This window comes from Nomascus leucogenys, chromosome 11, assembly GCF_006542625.1.
Source record: "Nomascus leucogenys isolate Asia chromosome 11, Asia_NLE_v1, whole genome shotgun sequence".
NCBI classification, from domain to species: Eukaryota; Metazoa; Chordata; class Mammalia; order Primates; family Hylobatidae; genus Nomascus; species Nomascus leucogenys.
In genome coordinates this window covers 86,403,571-86,423,658 of record NC_044391.1, presented here as the reverse complement: position 1 = coordinate 86,423,658, position 20,088 = coordinate 86,403,571, and the positions used below count along the sequence as shown (strand labels likewise).

Genomic DNA, 20,088 nt, shown 5'->3' with positions numbered 1-20,088 from the left:
AGGTAGGTGCAAAATCTCTAACAAAGTAACCATTTGATATATAATAATACCTTTAAGACAACACAAAACCATTAGAAAATAAACATAAAAGAATATTTCAATTATATTAAAATATATTGTCCCTAGATATTATTGTTATAGATATTGTTTTATGACAATAACATTGACAATTACTACTACTATTTTTATCTGACATTAACAGACTGAAATTACTTTCATATATTACCACCTATGAAGAAAGGCAGATCATCGACAGACAAATAGATTAACAGGCATTACTATGTGCTAGGCACTTCATTGAGTACTTTACATAAGCTTTATTATTTAATTCTCATAACAGATCTACAAAATAATATTGTCCCCATTTTACAGACAGTAAGACTCAGAAAGATCAAGCCACTTCCCAAGTCACATAATTAGTGGCATCACAGAGATTCAAACCAAAATTTGTCACTTTTGAAAACAATATAAGTTCAGGAAGAGAACACAAGAAAACCCAGGAGAAAAGATTGTTAAAATTTCTAACTCAGGATACTATTGGTAATGTGAGAAACAAGAGGAAGTTATGGGCAGAGAGAAAATTGACTAAAACAAATTAAAACAACAGAAATTTAGAAGAAAAAAATATGTCATTTTTAATCAAAGCCTTCTTTATGTAATTTTATATTAATTTTTATCCATTCCCTGTGTCTAATGCAATAAACTAGTCATTCTATTTGAGCTGCATCAGATTCACCAAGAGGGCTGATTAAAAGAGACAGCTGGACTTCTCCCCCAAGTGGTTCAGATTCAGTATGTCTGGGGTGGAGCCTGAAAATTTTCATTTCAAGTAGGTTCCCAGGTGATACTCATGAGGTCCAGGGACCTCACCTTGACAACCAGTGTGTAAGCTATTAAATCTGGATGTCCAGTTAAAATAGAATACTTGAAAGCTCTATCATATCATTTAAAGCAGTAGTGATTTGTAAAACAAATCATTCAAAAGACACGCTCAAAAAGAAAAAAAATAAATCAAATTTTTAAAATGAAATGCTCAAAACCTATTTTTCATATCCATTCAATGTTGCTCAGAAAGTCATTGCTGTAATTCCTTTTTAAAGTTGAAATACCAAGCAGAATAAAGGATGTGGGATGTTATTGCAGAATTTTCTTTCTTTTAATTTAACCTTTTAAAGTACAGTAGACTCAAGCATTAAAAAGGAATAGCATTCACTGATTACAGGGCTTCAGGAGAAATACTTAACATGAAAAAATAGAAATCATTTTACAATGGAACACAATTGTCATTCACTGAAGCCATGTGGGAGTATGTCTTTATACACAAAATTAGATTATACTGCTTGAAATATCTTCATGTACTCATATAAATGATAAAATTCCTGGTTTTGTTCATGCCTAATCAAAATTAACAGTGGAAGGAAAGGAGAAGAAGGAGAAAAGAAAGAGGAGAAGAAGAAGGAACAGGAGGAGGAGGATGAGGAAAAGAAATAGGATGAGGAAGAGGAGGAGGAAGAAAAAGAGAAGTTCTCTAGTATTATTTTCAACAATGTGTTGGCAGACAGGTGGTCTTACTTGAAGGGCGACAGGCTAGTCAGAGACGAGACCGGTGGCAGCGAAGAGATCTTTATTGGAGGCTCAGCGTCCCGTCGGAGGGCGGGACCTCGGGGCTAGCAGGAGGTGTTTCCTTTTGATTGGGTGCTTATTTGGCGGCCTGTGCTTGGCGGGTTTAGGGGGCGCCAAGTCGGGGGGGGAAGAACCCGGAACCGATGCCTAAGATGGCGTCTTTGATTTATCCAACATTACTAAGAGGCTCTCTGGCATCTATACAACAAATCTTTTTATACTGCCTACCCCTGTTTTGTGGTTCAACCCTTCGTCAGTTAATAAGGTAGTTAATGTGTTCTCCACTATAAAAGTTTTATTCTCTTCTGGCATTTTCTGTCAACATTTCAGGGGTTTAAAGAGAAAAAAGTAACAATAAATGATCAAGAAATCACCTGTCTGTTTCAGGTTAATTTTGAATTGTGAATTTCATAAGTGTGCTTTAACACAACTAAGGCAAATGAGTCACGGAGACTTCCCTCCAACTCTTAATCCCATGCAGAGCACAGAGAGAATTCCTTGGGTGGGAACTTTGTTTCAAGATTACAAAAACTGTTTCCTTATGCATTCTGGCTGGAGTTTCCTGTTTGTTTCAAACCATGGATTGAAGAAATGATGTGAGAGAGAATGAGAGCTCATATTCTAAGTAAAGGTGGACTATTAGTTGGAGTAGATTCAAATCCACATAGCCTTTAAATATACAGATTATACCTTGTAGGACTTGTTGCTAAACCATTTTTAGTTCATTTTTTAAGAGATTTATTCTTGGGGAGTGGAGAAGTAAAATGAGGATTAAAGGAATGGGGTAGAAAAAAGACAATCATAACTTCATACCAGATATTGGTGAGCATTTCAAGTCTCTGAGCAACTCTAGAAAGACGAGATCAAGACAGGATAGCAAGAATATAGCAGAGGCAAAATCTCTTGATTCTCAGAATCTGATTTTCCCACTAAATGAAGCACAAACCTAGAATAGTCCTGAGGAATTTTTTTTTTTCCTTTTTTTAGCAGAGTCTCACTCTGCTGCCCAGGCTGGAGTGCAGTGGTGTGATCTCAGCTCGTCACAATCTCTGCCTCCCAGATTCAAGCGATTCTCCTGCCTCAGCCTCCTGAGTAGCTGGGACTACAGGTGCGCCACCACACCTGGCTAATTTTTGTATTTTTAGTAGTGACGGGGTTTTACCATGTTTGCCAGGCTGGTCTCAAACTCCTGACCTCAACTGATCTCCTGCCTCAACCTCCCAAAGTGCTGGGATTACAGGTGTGAGCCACCGTGCCTGGTGGCAAAGATAACTTTTAAATGGAATACTCAAAATCATCTACTGCATTAATATCTGCTTCAGATAAACATTATAAATATCTTTTCATTTAAAATGATTTAATATAAACTAATGATTAGCATTATCTCTTTTTCATCTCCAAAATTATTTTTAAAATATTCGGCAATTTTCCACTTATTGTTTCTGAAGAAGAAAATATGCTGTTATATTTAAGGTGTGATTTAGCTTACTTTTAAAAAATTAGAAATGTATAGATAAATGATTTAATAGTATTAGCACTTTGGGCTTTTAAAGATAGTCATTTGCATTGAAATATTAATCCCTAAATTCTATTTTAAAGTCTGCAGTCATCATTAAAAAACAAACAAAAAAAACCCACAACTTTTTGTTTCTTTTGTCAGTATTTCTTTGGGGTCATACTTAATAATGGAAAAACATCTTTCATATTAAGAAACTTCTTTTTTCCCTTTTAAATGTGACACATGACAAGCAACATGAAATTAATGTCTTTGAATCAATTACAAAATTACTGTTCTGCTACCCTCATACTTTATAGCTGTCTTCATAACTTTGCATTCCTTTTCATCAAATTTATACCAACTTAAGTCCTCCTCTGTTAATCTACTTGCCACTAATTCATTATTTCTTGCTAAGGAACCACCCAACACACTGCTGTCTCTGGATAGTGGTTCTTGCTACACTTCTCTGAGAAAGAGCATCGTTTCTGTCTTTCTACATAGTATTCAAGACTTCCTTATTCCACAAATATTTCTAACCTCATCTCACTTGATTCCACATTTATTTGTTTGTTTTATTATTTATTATATTTTCTTATTTTTTGAGACGGAGTCTTGCTCTGTCGCCCAGGCTGGAGTGAAGTGGCATGATCTTGGCTCATTGCAACCTCCGCCCCCTGGGTTCAAGTGATTCTCTTGCCTCAGCCTCCTTAGTAGCTAGGATTACAAGCACATACCACCATATCCAGCTAATTTTTTTATATTATTGTTAGAGATGGGATCTTACCATGTTTGCCAGGCTGGTCTTGAACTCCTGGCCTCAAGTGATCCACCTCCCTTGGCCTCCCAAAGTGCTGGAATTACAGGCATGAGCTACTGTGCCCGGCCCACATTTATTTTTGATGAAAATCAGGAGAGAGAAGTAAAAGTGTGAAATAAATGGTAAGGTAGATTCAAGTGGCTCTCCTTAGACATTTCCTGAATAGGACCATAGATAACTGAGCCAAGACTTGTAGCCATTGTACACCATTCCAAGGATTACCTCACATTTCCTGCGTGTTGAAGTCAAGTTAGTTTTTCATTCTACACTGGTGGGTATAGGTCTCCCATTCTAGCATGAGGACACTAGTTGTGTCCACGAGTTTGAGATTCCAATCCAAATTCCCTCTTGTGAACATCTGCTCCCTTCTTTCAGTGGGTTTAATACTCAAAGAATATTACATGGAAAAGAAAGTCAAACACCTGTTTTAGGTAGAACCCCAGAGTTTTGAAATCACACTATATAAGGTTGACACTTAGAATATTTTGAAAAATTAAGTTAATATTTTCAAATGATATTCATAGGACCTTAATAATATAACTGAAGTTAGTAGGTAAAGTGGTAGTCATTAAAGGATTTTGAATTGAGGCAAACTAACACAAGAGTTATCCTGATCTGATAGCTACAAGAGAGAATTGCGATGGTTAAATGAATGATTATGAAAGCCTGTATGGGGTCTCAGAATTAAATAACAAATATAGGCTCTAGAGATATCACTGGAGATGGAAGCATTAAGATTTAAAAGCTTTTTATTATTGATGAAGATAAATGATGGGGAAAGTGGACAGGGAAGAACAGGGGTGCCCTTCACAAAAAAGAAACCTAAAAAAGCAGCATGTGTTGTATGTGTATTTCAGAACTTGGGAGATCAGGGAAGGGCAATGGAATATAGGTTAGGTTTTATATAGGTTAAATTTGAGTAGATATGAAGAGAGCAAGAAAATATGTTCAGCAGTCAGACATGAAGGCTGGAAATAGTCGACTTATTTAAATAATGAGCACAGAGAAGATATTAGAGACCAGATGCATGAATACAATCAAAATTATAAAAGTATAAAGAGACAATAGGGCCAAGCATAAAATCTCAGAGTGCCTAAAATTAGGAAACAGAAACAGGAGGAATTCAAATGCTGTTATTAGTCGCTAATAATATAGATGGATCATCTGTTTTATCAACTTGGTACGATAACAGCATTAGTACTTGCTAATTTATTATGACACTATTTATTATTCCATTTCTCTTATGTTAATAAAAAGTCACTATTATTTTGAAAACATTGCCAGCAATGTAATTCATTCTCTACTTATTCCGAAGATATTTACTCATAGATATGAGGTTCTGTATTAGGCATTGGGAGCTACGTAGTTTAAAAAGATATAGTGTTTGGTTTGAAGGGACTTTTGCATAAAAGTAGTCAAACATTCTTTTTTTTTTTTTTTTGAGATGGAGTCTTGCTCTTGTCACCCAGGCTGGAGTGCAATGGCGCGACCTGGGCTCACTGCAACCTCCACCTCCTGGGTTCATGTGATTCTCCTGCCTCAGTCCCCCCAGAGGGAGGACTAGCCTGTAGCTAGGATTACAGGGGCCCACCACCACACCCGGCTAATTTTTGTATTTTTAGTAGAGGTGGGGTTTCACCATCTTGGCCAGGCTGGTCTCGAACTCCTGACCTCAGGTGATCCGCCTGCCTCAGCCTCCCGAAGTGCCAGGATTATAGGTGTTGAGCCACCATGCCTGGCCAGGCAAACATTCTATTATATATTAATAAAACACAATACTCTTTCAAAATAGTAATTATAACTTCAACTCCTTTTCATCGATACCCTTGAATAGTACTGTTAACCGCTTTATCCACCGATTTTCATATTTATCCATCTCACTCGATCTTTATAACAATGCTGTTGAGAAAAACAGACAAGTATGTTTCCCCATCTGACAGCTTTTTCTGGCCTATCCACCCACATCTGTTATCTCTTAAGAGATTTTTCAGTCAGGGTAGGGTGTTGGTGATGGAAAAATATGATGCAACTTCAACTCTCCTTCTTCTTAGAAAATATTGAAAACCTGTGGCTTCCTTAGGACGATTTCTCTCATCACTAAAGTTTGGTTAGGCCTTTTCCTCAAATACTGGTCATCAGGAATCATGCATTTATTTGCAGATTCTGTTTTAAATATTGTTGATTTAAAATTATGTAAGTATATTTTATTATTTTCTGCATTTAAAATGACAAACCATTATATAACATTTTGAGACTACAAAATGTGATACAAAAAGGCATCAATCATAATTACCATTTTAAAGAAAACTATCATTTTGGTGTTAAAAGTGAGATTTTGGTGTTCTCTATATCTATAGTTAGGTCTATATCTAGATCTACATCTACTATATATAGTTATATTTTATATTCAAATCTGTATCCTGTTTTTATCACTTAACATTATTTTATCACTCAACAAAATCATTTTTCCTATAAATGGAATCCAACAAATGAAATATAATTTACCTTGCCATATCTTGTGATAGGATTATATTTGAAAGTTTTATCTGGGAAAGGTGGGAAATAATGTACGTAAGTCTTGTTTCTATAGCACTCTATGAAAATAAAAAGACCTTTAAGCAAAAGGGAGCTGGGGAAAGCACTGAAGAGAAAATCCATAGCACTACGTAATTCCATTATCTCTGAACCTGACCTGCTCACATTTTTACTAATGACTTGCATAAATATGACTGATAACTGTGTAGATGGCATAAAACTGGTAGAAATAACAAATATGTTGCATGATGAAATCGTAGTCCAAAAGGATCAAGCAGGTTGAAATGATTGGCTAAAACAAAGAAGGGTATACTTTTAAAAGGATGAATATAAATTTTCACATTTTGGTTTTATAAAAAATCACTAACATATGATATGAAATGTGAAATGAGTTTTTTTAAAAAATTGCTAATACATGATATGAAATGTTAACAGAAAGTTCATGCAAAATAAAAACAACAAGCCATAAGAGACAATAGCATCATCTGGCTGACAAAGAAGCTAATGCAATAATAACTATGACCAAAAAATACTATGACCAAACTGTGGAAATTGATGGCCCGTTTTCCTCTAAACTAGAAGTCATACATTGGGTCTGTTCATTTCTCTTCTCCATACCTTAAGAAGAATATGTAAAATGGCTGCAGTTCAATAGAAAGTACTCATGATGCAAGAAATGTCAAAATATAACATATAAAAGAAGGTCGAAAATATTAAAGATATTTAGTCAGGGCATAAGAATATTGAATTTTAAAAATTAATTTAATAGTTATATTAAAATATGTGGAGGGATTTAGAAAGAATTTTATTTGTCCTAATAGACATGTCTTGTGTTCAACAAAAGCAAAATTAGGACAAAAGAATTATTATTATGGAAAAATTAATTGTGGCTCAATACAAGCAATTTGGCTGATATGTAACAGTATATAACAACAATAATGACATATAACATTTGAAAGTATTCAAAAATAAGATGAGCTGACTCAATCTATCTCATGTGTTTAGGAATTTTTAGTCTCCAGATCTGTTCAATAAAAAAATAGATAACATATAATCATCTACATTCTTCCCCTGCAGAATCTCATATATTCACATTGCTTAGGTTGTCGCTACTGATGAGTCTAATATTGATTTCAAGCCTTGTCTGTCTCCTAAATTCTAGACACACAACATCAATATCTTCTTTGTTGTCTCTATACCAGTGGCTCTCAGTTGGGTGCAATTTTTGTCCCTGCTTCAGGGAAGACTTGGAAAAATCTGGAGATATTTTTTGGTTGGCACAACTGAGAGAGGTACTACTGACATCTGGTGAGTAGAGTCCATAAACATTGTTAAGAATCCTACAATGTACAAAATAACCCCCCACCCCCAAAAAGGAATTATCCATCTCAACGTGTCAATATGACCAAGAGTGACAAACACTGCTCTACATGTATGTCCAACATGTAACAAACTCAGCATGACAATTATCTCCACTCCACTCTCCTGCTTCTCCCTTAAAATGCCAAGCATCCCTTCAATAAAGCTTAGTTGCTATAAATTACTATGACTAATGCCACTATTAGGTAGCCAACTACATGAGTTAGAAATCTCAGAGTTATTCTGAACTCCTTACTTTCCCTCATCTCTTAATGACAAATTATATTTATCTACTTCTAAAATGTATTTCTAAATCCACACCCCCCTTTTCATTACTGCTGCCACTGACAGTTTGGTCCCACACTTTCTACCAATAAGATTTTTATTTCGAATTCGTCTTTCACATTGTTGCCGGGATTATATTTTTAAAACAATAAAGCAATTGTCCCATTATGCCATGCAGAAACTATAGGTAAACCTCCATTGTCCAGTGAATAAATGTTCAAGCTTTGAATTGACATGGAAGATGGAGTGGGAGTATCATTGTGTTTGTTACCATCTTCTAATAGAGTGTTACAACTTCTTCAGGGAAGATTAAAAATGTAATAGTCCTTTGATGATAGCACAGAAAGGAAAACAATTATTTGACTAATGCCTGTAGCCAGGGTAAAATCATTAAACATACAGATGTTTAAATGTTAAGTATGAAGTTAAGAAAGACCACATGAAATAGATGTGAGCATGCACTGCACTGCACTGAATATATTAAAAGTATACAAGTATTGAAATTATTTTCAATAAGGTAGAAAAAGAGGCATGTGCACAAAATAATGCACCCAAATCTTTTAAATTTGCTTTGGAATTTGGATTGATTTATACTCAGTCATACACACAGGCACTCAGTCTTCCTTTCCACATCTAAGCCGAATCCTTCCTAAGGAGACCATGCCGTTGGCAGCAAAAAACAAAGTTAGGTGTTCCAGGGAAGCAAGTCTGGGGTTACAGCCAAATCTCCACAAAGCAGAGAGTTCTCTAAATAATAAAGAGTTGACTGTGATGGCAAAAGTCTTCTTGCAGGTGCAGATGCATGTATTTTGGAATACAAATAAACCCTTTCAGCTGCTTTCCCTATCCCACTATCACCACCTTATTCTCATAGTGTTCTGATCTTACTGGCATTCTTAACTCAGGGATCTCTTTACTGCAACTTAGTCCAGGTGTGGGGTAGAATATGAAAATGATGAAAATAAGGGTGGATATTGATAGAAATAACCACATAATAACAAAATAAGAATTGGAGAAAAGGGGGAATAAAGACCCTTCTGCTATAAAGGGCTTTATGTTTGCTTCAAGAGTATAATTGATGAATACTATTTAGAGTTAATATCTGAAAACCAACCTTAATGCATACATTGCTGACATTTGGGGTAGTAAGTAAATGAAATGGAGCCCAGACATCAGTTAAGATATATGTGCCATCACTGAATTAAAAAAAATTCCTGAACTTTGGCTGAAATTGTTTTGTTTTCATCAATCTCCTGCATTTCACATTTATCTTTGTAATTAACTAGTTTTGACATAATATAATTTCTTACCAGAGCCTAAGAAACTGTTGCACAATGAAAGTTTGGAACATTTCATTTCCAACCTGCCAAACAAAAAATTTTCTCCTTAACAGTTCTTTTTATTATAAAATCCAAATCGGTAATGGATCTACTTAAGTACTGTTTTAGGCAAAATTAAGCAGAGCAATTTCTCAAGCTCTGCAGTATGCTTATCAGTCGCAAATGAAAGTTAAAAATACAGCCAACTGATTTGCACAGCTTCATTTTCTGATCTCTAGCCTAATAATTATACAAATGTAGATTTTTATTATTCTTCCCAATGTTATGTAGATCATCAAATCAGACAGACAGCATCATTTTCTTACGGGTAAAATTTTTTTATGTCTCACAAACTCAATATATAATCTGTTTAGCCTTTGTAACTTGCCCAATATTGCAGTACTGACAAACAAAAGCTAGGGTGATTCTCCAGTTTTATCTTCCAGAAACATTTCAACATGAAAAATTGAAACAATTTAAAAATATATGTGAAAAGCAGAAAATTATTGATTCTGAAAATGTAACAGTAAATATTAAAAGTTTCTCAAATTGATGTATAAAATTATAAATGTACTTTGAATAATTTATCATAATGATTTGCACTCATGCTGAATAAATGAGTACAGATTTGAAAACATTTCATGAAAAAGTCTACAGCGAATCTAATTTAATCTAATCTAATATAGCAAATCCACCATAGCTGGTCTATAGTGAATCTAATTTCCTATGTGTGAGATACCCATATAATAATCTCTCTTTGACACTGACTAAAAGATTCTGCATAGAAAGTAGCAATCAGTGAGACTCCAGCAAACTTACCATCCTAAAAATCCATAAATACGCCAGAAGAGATGACTTACAAAATGAGAAGAATGAGAGAAGAAACATGGAAAACTCGCTAACTAGATGGTGCAAAATTATGGTTAAGTTACTGAAGTATAAATTAAAGGAAGAGACATCAGGTTACATTTCTAAACTAAAAGGATAGAAAAGGTCCTTAACAAAAAGTAATTACTGAGATATAAGGTAAAATGATCATCATTTAGTCAGACAATCTTTTTATTTAATGCTAGTATATTCATAATATTACCTGCCATCAGGATGATCAGGATTCAATACACAATAAGTGGGTGGTAATGTGATTGTTACTCTTCAATACAGACATTCCTCAAGGGCAAGGTTTACTGTTTTGCATGATTGATAAATCCACTTAATATTTGGTACAAAACTTTGCACTTGAATGGTACATGCCTACAGGACAATGATGATAGGTGTCTGAAATGTATACATAAAATCATGTACACACAAAATTATACTGTAAGGTGTATACCTTCAATCCTTCTTCAGGATTCAACCACCATTTTTTTGTTGTTGTTTCTGAATGTGAATGGTCAAGTGTAGAAAGTGAAAAGGCCAGTGGAAAAATTCAAGCAGAGAATTAAAAAAAAAAAATAGCCAATTTAGATAAATTACAAAACCAGGGAAAATGATTTTAAAAACTAGAAGTAAGAAGGCAAGGAGGCCTAGAAAAGCCCCTCTTGTAACTCCCTGCATGTGAAGTACACAGCGCCCTGCCCTGCAGAAGGAACCCATCAAAAGAGCAGGGACTAGGTGCATAACGTGTCTGCAGTATTTACTGAGGAAGAGATTTCAATAACATTCTCCTAATATCTAAATGACATGTATTAAAAGGTCAGTGGACCAGTTTTCTGTTTCCACTAAGATCAAGCATGAAGATGTGAGCTTATATAGCAACGGGAAATATTCAGCGAAGGGTTTAATAAAGAATCTCACAACAATGCAGGTAACTGATATGGGGATAGGTTAGCAAGAGAAGTTGTGACATGGCTTTTTTGAAAGTGCTTTGAAATTGTAGAGATTCTCCTTTCTTCCTGAAAATCACTTTTCAAACTCTCCTTTAGCCCCCTAAGATTGTAAGATTATATGTTAAAGACCAATACAAAAATCCAACTATAGAGGACTTCAAGGTTAGATTTAACCAGAAAAGGCAAGTCAAAATATCTAGTCTCCACCATGTTTATTATTCAGTAACAGGCCCAGAAAATTAGTTGGCACAACTCAAAATATTTCTGTAGCAGAAGGTACACCAGGAAATGTAATGCCATCAATTATAATTTTAACGATATTAATGTCAGGCAGCTTATTAATTCCTGACAAAAACACAGTTTTTGAGAACATTGGTCTCAGATATTAGAGAATGTTTTCTTTAGTACATTCTTTAGGAATTCACATCAAATACCCACAATACAAAAAGAACAAATGTTCTAAAATCTTTGGTAATTATTTTAATTAAATAATATAGTGCACTTCTCCCATAGAGAACTTTCTTAAAGTTACAAGATGTTCCATCAACTATTTAAAATAATGAAAATATGGGTTGAAAAATTCACTGAAAAGTTGCTTTTGAGCATCATTCTTGAATGAATTAGGACTCTTATTCTCTGGAAGCTCCTTTTGTCATAGGAAAAATCAATTTTATCAACTGCTATTCAGTATAAAAGGCTAGAAAAATTTCTATGGAAATACAGAGAAGGGAAGAACTAATTCTAAGATATCCCCCTTAAAAATAAAAAAGTCAAACAGAAAATTCAGTTCAGGTTTCTTAGTTTAAATAGTGTATACATGATTAGGATTCACAAGCATCACACATCCAGTGCATTTACCTTCATAATCAATCCACTTTAAAACATATCCCACTTTGGCAAAACCTTGCTGTCTGCCATTTCTGTTCAGTCGACTTACTATTATTTTTGCTTTTAATTTCAAGTGCCTTGAATGTGTTTCATATTTCAAATTACCTGAGAAAATGAAGCATTCAAACCCTGAGTTGTTTTTACATCCTCACAGTTTCCAGCCATACTATCCCACAGGAAGCTCCATCTACTTTGAACCAGTGACTGCCAAAGTTTCATGTCTCATCTTAAACTTTTCATCCTCTCTTCAGCATCATTTTTCTAGTTGCCTATATCTGTGGTTGCCATTTAAAATGTTATCAAAATTACCAAAGGGATTTGTTAAAAACAAAGGCAGTGACCTACTTCAGATTCTGGATATAAATCTTCTAGATTCATGTCTGGAAATTCGGGTTGTTAATGAGCCTTCTGAGAGTCCCTCAGTTCCCAGGAGATTATCAAATTCTATCAGTTTCAGGATATACTTTATGAAATACCTATGAGCCTCAATGCTAAAATTGAGCCCTAGGATAAATTCTTTTGGATCTCAATCTCCATATATTATTCAAGTTAACCATCACAAAATCCTACATGGTGAGTATTACTGTTTCTATTTTACACATGAGGAAACAGAGGCTCAAATAAATTGTCATGTGGAGCTATGAACACTGCCAGCACACTGTGTAGACTGAATGGTGGAATGAAGAAAATAAAGTGTTGAGGAGTGAGACTTATATTTGAATCCTGGCAGAGCCACTAAAACAATCTGATTTTGTCATTCATTACCTTTGAGCCCCAGTCAGTCACAGTAAAATAGTAATTATAACGCTGACCTTCATAGGTGATAGCATACCATGGTCTCTCAAAAAACATTATTCCATTTCCATTTGCCATTCCAATTTAGTTCTTGCTATTTAATTAAATATTAATTACGTCTTAAAATTTTTTTTGGACCTGTTTATCTCTGAATGGAAGTGCATTGCCCCATTTGAAAATATTCTTAGTTGTTATGTCATCATCTAAATATGATTATTTAGAAGGTACATCTGTCATGTAAAGCACCATAGTAAGCCTGTTCAAATAAGCAAAAATGGAAAAGAATAAACCAATTTTCAAAATTAGGAGAATATTAAACAGAAACAAAACTACTAAATAAAATTACGATACAGCCATATATGGTAATATTATGCAGGTACTGACAATTATAATTTTTAAAGAGCATGATAAAATAATAGGTACAGAATAGGACATAGAATGTATGTATAATCTAATTTCATATTAAAATGTGTGTAATGGATGCATATATACAAGCAGATGTGCATGTAATTTTGTCAAAAAATAGAAAAAAAAAGCCAAGATGTTAATAGTAGCTATTTCTTAGTTGAATAATTATGGATAATTTTTGTTTCCTTCTTTGCTGTTTGTATTACATATTTTCAACTAAAAGCATTTTATAGTGAGAAAAAGTAAACACTATAAGATAAATTGAATTTATAAATAAAACAAAATAAATAAGGAATGCTGCAAACTGTTAAAATAGGCCATGACATTGTTTACTTCTGTTTTTATCTTGAGACCTATAACAAGAACATATTTCTTACAAAGATTTCTTTAGACTCTAACATGCCCCACACCATATAACGCTCAATAAAGATAAAGGTTCTCTCTGACTGCACACATTAGAAGTTTTTCTCTAACCACATTGGGCTTCCATGGGAATTCTACAAAGAAAATATCTGCAACAGAAGGCTCTGAAACCGAAGAACAAACTGTTTTTAACTGCTTGGTGTAATTTCTCATTTACACAGGAATCAGCCTTCCCTAAATAAAATTGCAATAGTCCCAAGTCCAGCATTTAGCAAATATCTACTCTGGCCTGGTCACTCTACAAGGCCTTTTATTTTTGTTATTCTTCTCTCTGTGACCTTGGGCAAGGAAGCTAACCTTTCCATGCCTCTATTTCTTACATAAAGCATCGTGCTAATAGTACCAACCTGATGTCTGTCTTTTTGAAGATTAACTCAGTTAATATGCAGAAAGCCCATAAATAAATCTTCATAGCACTACTACAAATAAAATTATTTAACCTTAACAACTACTTTTTTAAAATTTATTTATTATTTTTAAAAACTTTTATTTAAAGTTCAAGGGTACATTTGCAGGTTTGTTATCCAGGACTACAACTACTTTTAAGAGGCAGGTATACAATTGCCACAGATGGTAGATGAGGACACTAGGACTGAGAGTTTAGTTACTTTCAGCTCACACATGGCACTGAGTCAAATACTGCCTTTATTGATATCCAAGCCCCTACAGCCTCTACGTAGTCATAAAGCCGTCACGCAACAGATGCTACTTATCAATATGTACACACCTACTGTATGCAAGACAGACACTGAACAATGTTGGAAAAGACTCAGTTCTTGCCTTTCTTGAGCCTAGTGAGGAGGACAGGCAGGTCTTCAAGCAGTAAGTGTGATGGCAAGGGTGAAACTATGAGGCCATAACAGTGAAGAGAAAGGTGCTAAATGCATTCTTGAGAGGTCAGGCAAAGCTACTTGGAGGAAGCAACACTTCAGCAGAGATCTGAAGAGTGAGTAGGAGTTAGCCAGCAAGCTGGTGAGGAACAACAATCAGTTGGCATTTGCTCCCTGGTGTTCTGTGCTGGAGCTCCAGAGCTGCCAACACTAACTTCATGCCAGGTGACAAATGATCTGAGTGCCCACAGCTGCAGCTGCCGCTTTATATGCTCTCCCTCCTACGTCCATCGTTAATGAGCCTGGGACCAGGAAAGAATACATCTTACTAACCAAAAGTTCTTCTGTTAGCCTTTCGTCCAGAGACACAAGAGAAGCTTCTTCACTTCTGTTAACAATACAACCACAGATCCTTTGTTATTTTCCTCTAGCACTTGCTAAAATAGCAGTTTGCAGCTACGAACTCATTTTTATACATCTTGGTGGCAGGTGGGGGTATGCTCATAAATATGCTCATTATAAAAAATGCATGATTTTTTTTCCCCAGGAACAGCTCTAAAGCATATAAATGCTTCTAAGCTTCCTTAAGGTTAATTCTTACTGCTAGGAACTCTTCTGATTTGTTCTTTTTGTAGTTCTAACTTTGGAACATTCCACCTGCAGTTACACAACACCCTAGAGACACAGGTTCGCTATAAGATAGCTATTCCAGATGTAAATAGCTCTACCAAGTAAAGGCAAGTTTTGTATCTTTATAGATATTTCCACATTTCAAATAATATTTTTAAAAAGATGTTTCATTTCTAACAGTTAATTAAGGAGAAGGAGCTTTCTCTTTCTGCTGTGATGTGTCAGGTATAACATTCTTGGTATATAGAACCACTAGAAAGAGTTCCATTGTGTCCCTTAGAAGCCACTATTATATGACTATATCTACTATTTTAATTAGTGTGAAAAAATAATAATTTAATCTTTACTCAATTGTTCAAAAAAAAAATGGCAGGGCCCAGGGGGCTCACACCTGTAATCCCAGCACTTTGAGAGGCTGAGATGGGCAGATTGCTTGAGCCCAGGAGTTCTAGACCAGTCTGGACAACATAGTGAAACCCTGTTTCTACAAAAAAAATACAAAAATTAGCTGGGCATGGTGGCGTGTGCCTGCAGTCCCAGCTACTCTGGAGGCTAAAGTGGGAGGATCACCTGAGTCCAGGAGGTCGAGGTTGCAGTGAGCCACGACTGTGCTACTGCACTCTAGCCTGGGGACAGAGTGAGACCCTACTTCAAAAAAGAAAATTATAAACTTAAGTGCTGTTTGTGGCTGGCAGTATGTTTAGTATAATACAGAGATTCAAAGAAAGCAGGGGATCCGTTTCCTGCCTTTAAGGAGTTTACAGTATGGTCACACAGGCTAAAGAAAAATCATGTTAAACTGATTCAGTGTCACCGCTGATAAAAAAAAAAAAAAAAAAAAAAAAAAAAAAAAAAAAAAAACACAGTGATGTTAGGATACACAGAGGGAGAAGAGATCTTTCCACTACACCCAGAAAAAGGAGTACAGTGTGAATCTAGTAGCAGAAACACTTCCATTATTTGTATATATTTCGTATTTGTGTAATTTTGAATGTCCAGCCTTCCAAAGAAGACACAAAAGCATGTTGTTCAGGGGATTGTATTTGTATCTTTCAAAATGATCATTTAACAATGATTCTTGCTTCTGAAATAAGTTTTTAAAAACATAAGTTAGAAAATATTGACCAAGCCAGCTCCATATATGAAGAAAAGTCTATTTCTATTGTTTTAATACAACAGCCTTAAGTCAACCACTAGGGGGAAAAACCTGCAGTACACACTGCAGTAGATTTCTCCAAAACTGAATGTCCAGCAGTATTTAGACAAGATTAATCTATTAGGGAAAGATTAATCTCCAGGCCAAGCCATACACTAGGGTTTCAGATAAGGTCTTGGGCCAGCCACCATGCCATACCACCTCCTCTCACAGGGATAAAATAAAGCATTACCAGCAAGTCCAGCAGGATGGAGACCAGGCTAGTGTGGAAATTTGTCTTATTGACACTGTTGAGAGAAAAAGCCTGACTTCACACAGATTAGCTCAAGCTGAAACTAAAAGCTTGCATCCTCAGTTGAACTGACACATAGAAACCCCATCGACATATATTTTTAAAGTGAGAAATTCCACCCTTGTATATTTTTAGATGAGTGATATAAAAGTAAATTAAGATATATAAATCATTATCACAGAGGAAAGATCTCTCTTGAGGAGCAGGGGAAACTCCAGGGGTTTATTTTTGAAGTTGTTGGTTCAGTGACATTGTTTATTTGGCCCTTCTATTTGCAAGTCATTATGCATTCATTTATAATTTAGTTGGGCAAATCACGTTTATACATTCCTTTAAAATGACTGTATCTTTTCACCCAGTATCATCCTTTCAAATGACAACAACTTTTTTCTTCACTAGTTTCTCCACATATTCCTGTCATTGTCCATAAAAAGTATAGATATCAGTACACAGGAACAAAAAAGAGGACCACTGCTGTTGCGCGGTCCGGGGCTGTGACCCGTAGAAATTATCACAGTTCCCAAATACTATGTAAACAAATAGCTAAGGATTCCCTCAAATGATCACTCTGCATATCCAAAATTATAAAGAGGCTCTAGAGAGTTTAGCCTGAGTCTAGTTGCAGAGAACCAAATATTAGAAGCATTCTAATACGGAGGTAAACATATGTTACAGGGAGCAAAGACATTCCTCAAACCCTCAACTCTTTTCCTGAATGTATTTGTTTAACCTGTGTTATATACTCACTATTTCTACTATAGGGATATGAAGAGGAACTGTTTAATTCTGCCTGAATATTCACACAGTTTATAATTATCTTAATAACAGTTTTAAAAATGTAAAGGCAACACTGTTCATAAAAGAGGTTAAAAATAGAGTAAGATTAAATATCAATAGTGGTAATTCCAGGGAACTTGCTTAACAGTACCTGAGCCATAAGTGGAATCAGCTGATAAAATAGCTTCAAAGACTTGGTAGATTTTGAGGATTTTAGTAATTTAAGACCACCAGGAAAACTAAATGTGAATGATATAGGACCCTGACCGTATTCCAATTTTACTCTTCATTAATTCATTCAGTAGATAAATATTTTTCAAGTACTTTCTAGGCTTTGAGGATATAATATTGAAAAAGAGTGCTATGTTTTGAAACTTACATTCTAATATGGTAGACATGCAATACATAAACCATACAAATATCCTAAAACTTTGTGCTGGCTCTTGCTGTTATGCAGAACATTCAATGTTTTAAGAATACTGAATGCCTACATTGTTAGTGGCACTAGGAATGAACTGATGATGAAATCCACAAATTTCAGCCCCATGTTCACGATCATCTTCAATATCACACAGCCTATTTGTATAATATTATCTCTTACTGCTTACCTCTGAGACCAATAAAGAAGGCCATAGCCAACCCAAACCAAATGTCTGAGCTGAATACATCTCTTGCCCAGAACCTCTTCACACCTACGAAAATTGTTCTTTTAATCCATCTCTGTAGAAGGGGGTTTTCCAATCTGAAGGCCTTACTAATGCCCCTAATTTAGATCTCGCCCTCAATTTAAATGCTACACACCTGTGCATGTCTCACTTTAGTGGCATTTATTTTGTCTTTTACTGTGTACTCATATTCATGAACATGCCTAACCTAGTCATTTGAATGGCAACTCTTTGAGGGAAGGGACTCAATAGTTTCTAACTTTTCTCAGTATTTTAGGCTTTATTTAGCATGCTATCTTACCTAGTTAGCTTGCAAGTCATATTTCTTGTATTGAATTGTGTTATATTTGCTTATGTGCAATGATAGAAGATAAAATTCAGTCACTGGCTCATGAACAACATCTGTTCAAGGGAATCTATACAAGTTTATAAGTAGTCTAACATTAATCTTAGAGTGATATTACTAAACATAAAACCTCAGTCTCAATTATGTCCAATTTAGTTCTGAATCTTTTAATCTTTCAATTCTCTTGTTTCTAATATAAACTCTTGGTCAGGACTCTCGAGTTTTCAAAACTCTTGTGAATTCCACATATAACCTGAACTTTAGGGAATCTATATTTATATATCTATGCATCCTATTCCCATATAATCACCTCAGCAAATAATTTATGTTCAAAATATAAAAACCAACCTTTCCTCAGAATTTAAAAGCATAGAAAACTCAATGCACAACTGAATGAAATTCAACAAATGTAAAGTTTAACAGTAAAACAAATATATTCTTTTTAATTCAGATTTAATATTGTGGCAATAGATAATCTGCATACTAAGTTATCCAGATAGACACACAGTGCATGAAGGTGCAGAAATTCATCTATGTTCAGCACATGCCTATTTGTAATCATACGATAATAATTCTGCATCTAGGTCACATATACATGTTATTGTGTGCATATACACAACACACATTCACAAAACATATTAGACCATATAAAATGTACATATTCATGACATGCATTTTTCATAACTAGTGTTTTCATAGCTGCACCATGTTTTTTTCTGGCACATAGATTTGAAAACACTGATATATTACAGGTGTGTTTAAGTCTACACCTACAGGTAAAAGTCTACTCCACGGCAGTCAAACACATTTTTTGCCATTGTCTTTTAAGTCATATCTAGTAACACTGCACAGTGATAGTTTAGGTTTACTTTCTTTTTCTTTAACAAAGAAACATAAAATAAAAGTATTTTTATATCATTATCATGTGTTTCTTAAGACTGTGACTCGGGTCACATTTCTATTAATAAACAATGTTCTGTAAAGCTTTTATTACATCATTTTGGAAAAATGAAAGATTGTGACTCCCAAGTCCCAATGATCCTGGTGAAAATGAAATGGTGTATACACATAGGCGCAATCCAGGACACACAACGTTTGGTACACAAAGGACGATCAGACCAGTCCTACCCAGAACAATTCCATTGAGTAGTTTCTGTTGCACGTACCAGCTCGGCTGCCCAGGATCCATTCTGCCTTTAAATACTACAAAGCAATTTACACTCCAAGTGCCGCCCGCTTAAGTTCTTCCTTTTGCTCTCAGAAATGGAAATACTTATACAATGAGTGATGCCTTGTTGCCGCTGCTTCGCGAGTCCAGAAACCCATCTCTGAGCCGCGCGGGATTAAGCCCTGCGGCTCCAAGCTCATTCTCTCCAGCAGCTGGCAACTGGCCGGTCGCTGGGAGGCGAGAACGGGCACCAGCGCGCCATCTGGAGGCGGTAAGAAGCAGCTGCAGCAAATTTATAACAGCTGTGGGTGGAACAAGGATGTCAGAAAATTCTCTTGTTAAATAATCAAATGTTTTTTTCTCTTGTTAAATAATCAAATATTTTTTTCTCTTGTTAAATAATCAAATGGTTTTATTTACACATTTCTGTGGATTAAAAAAAGACCAA

General features: G+C 35.1%; 1 long non-coding RNA gene across 1 annotated transcript in view; it reads right to left on the bottom strand.

The window, feature by feature from the left end:
• The window catches only part of LOC115837347, a 177,457-nt gene extending 157,619 nt beyond the window's left edge, over window positions 1–19,838 (bottom strand). The window contains exon 1 of the long non-coding RNA XR_004032407.1: window positions 19,639–19,838. This is a non-coding gene — a long non-coding RNA (uncharacterized LOC115837347). The remainder of the gene's footprint in view (window positions 1–19,638) is intronic.
• Between the last annotated feature and the right edge of the window lie 250 nt (window positions 19,839–20,088).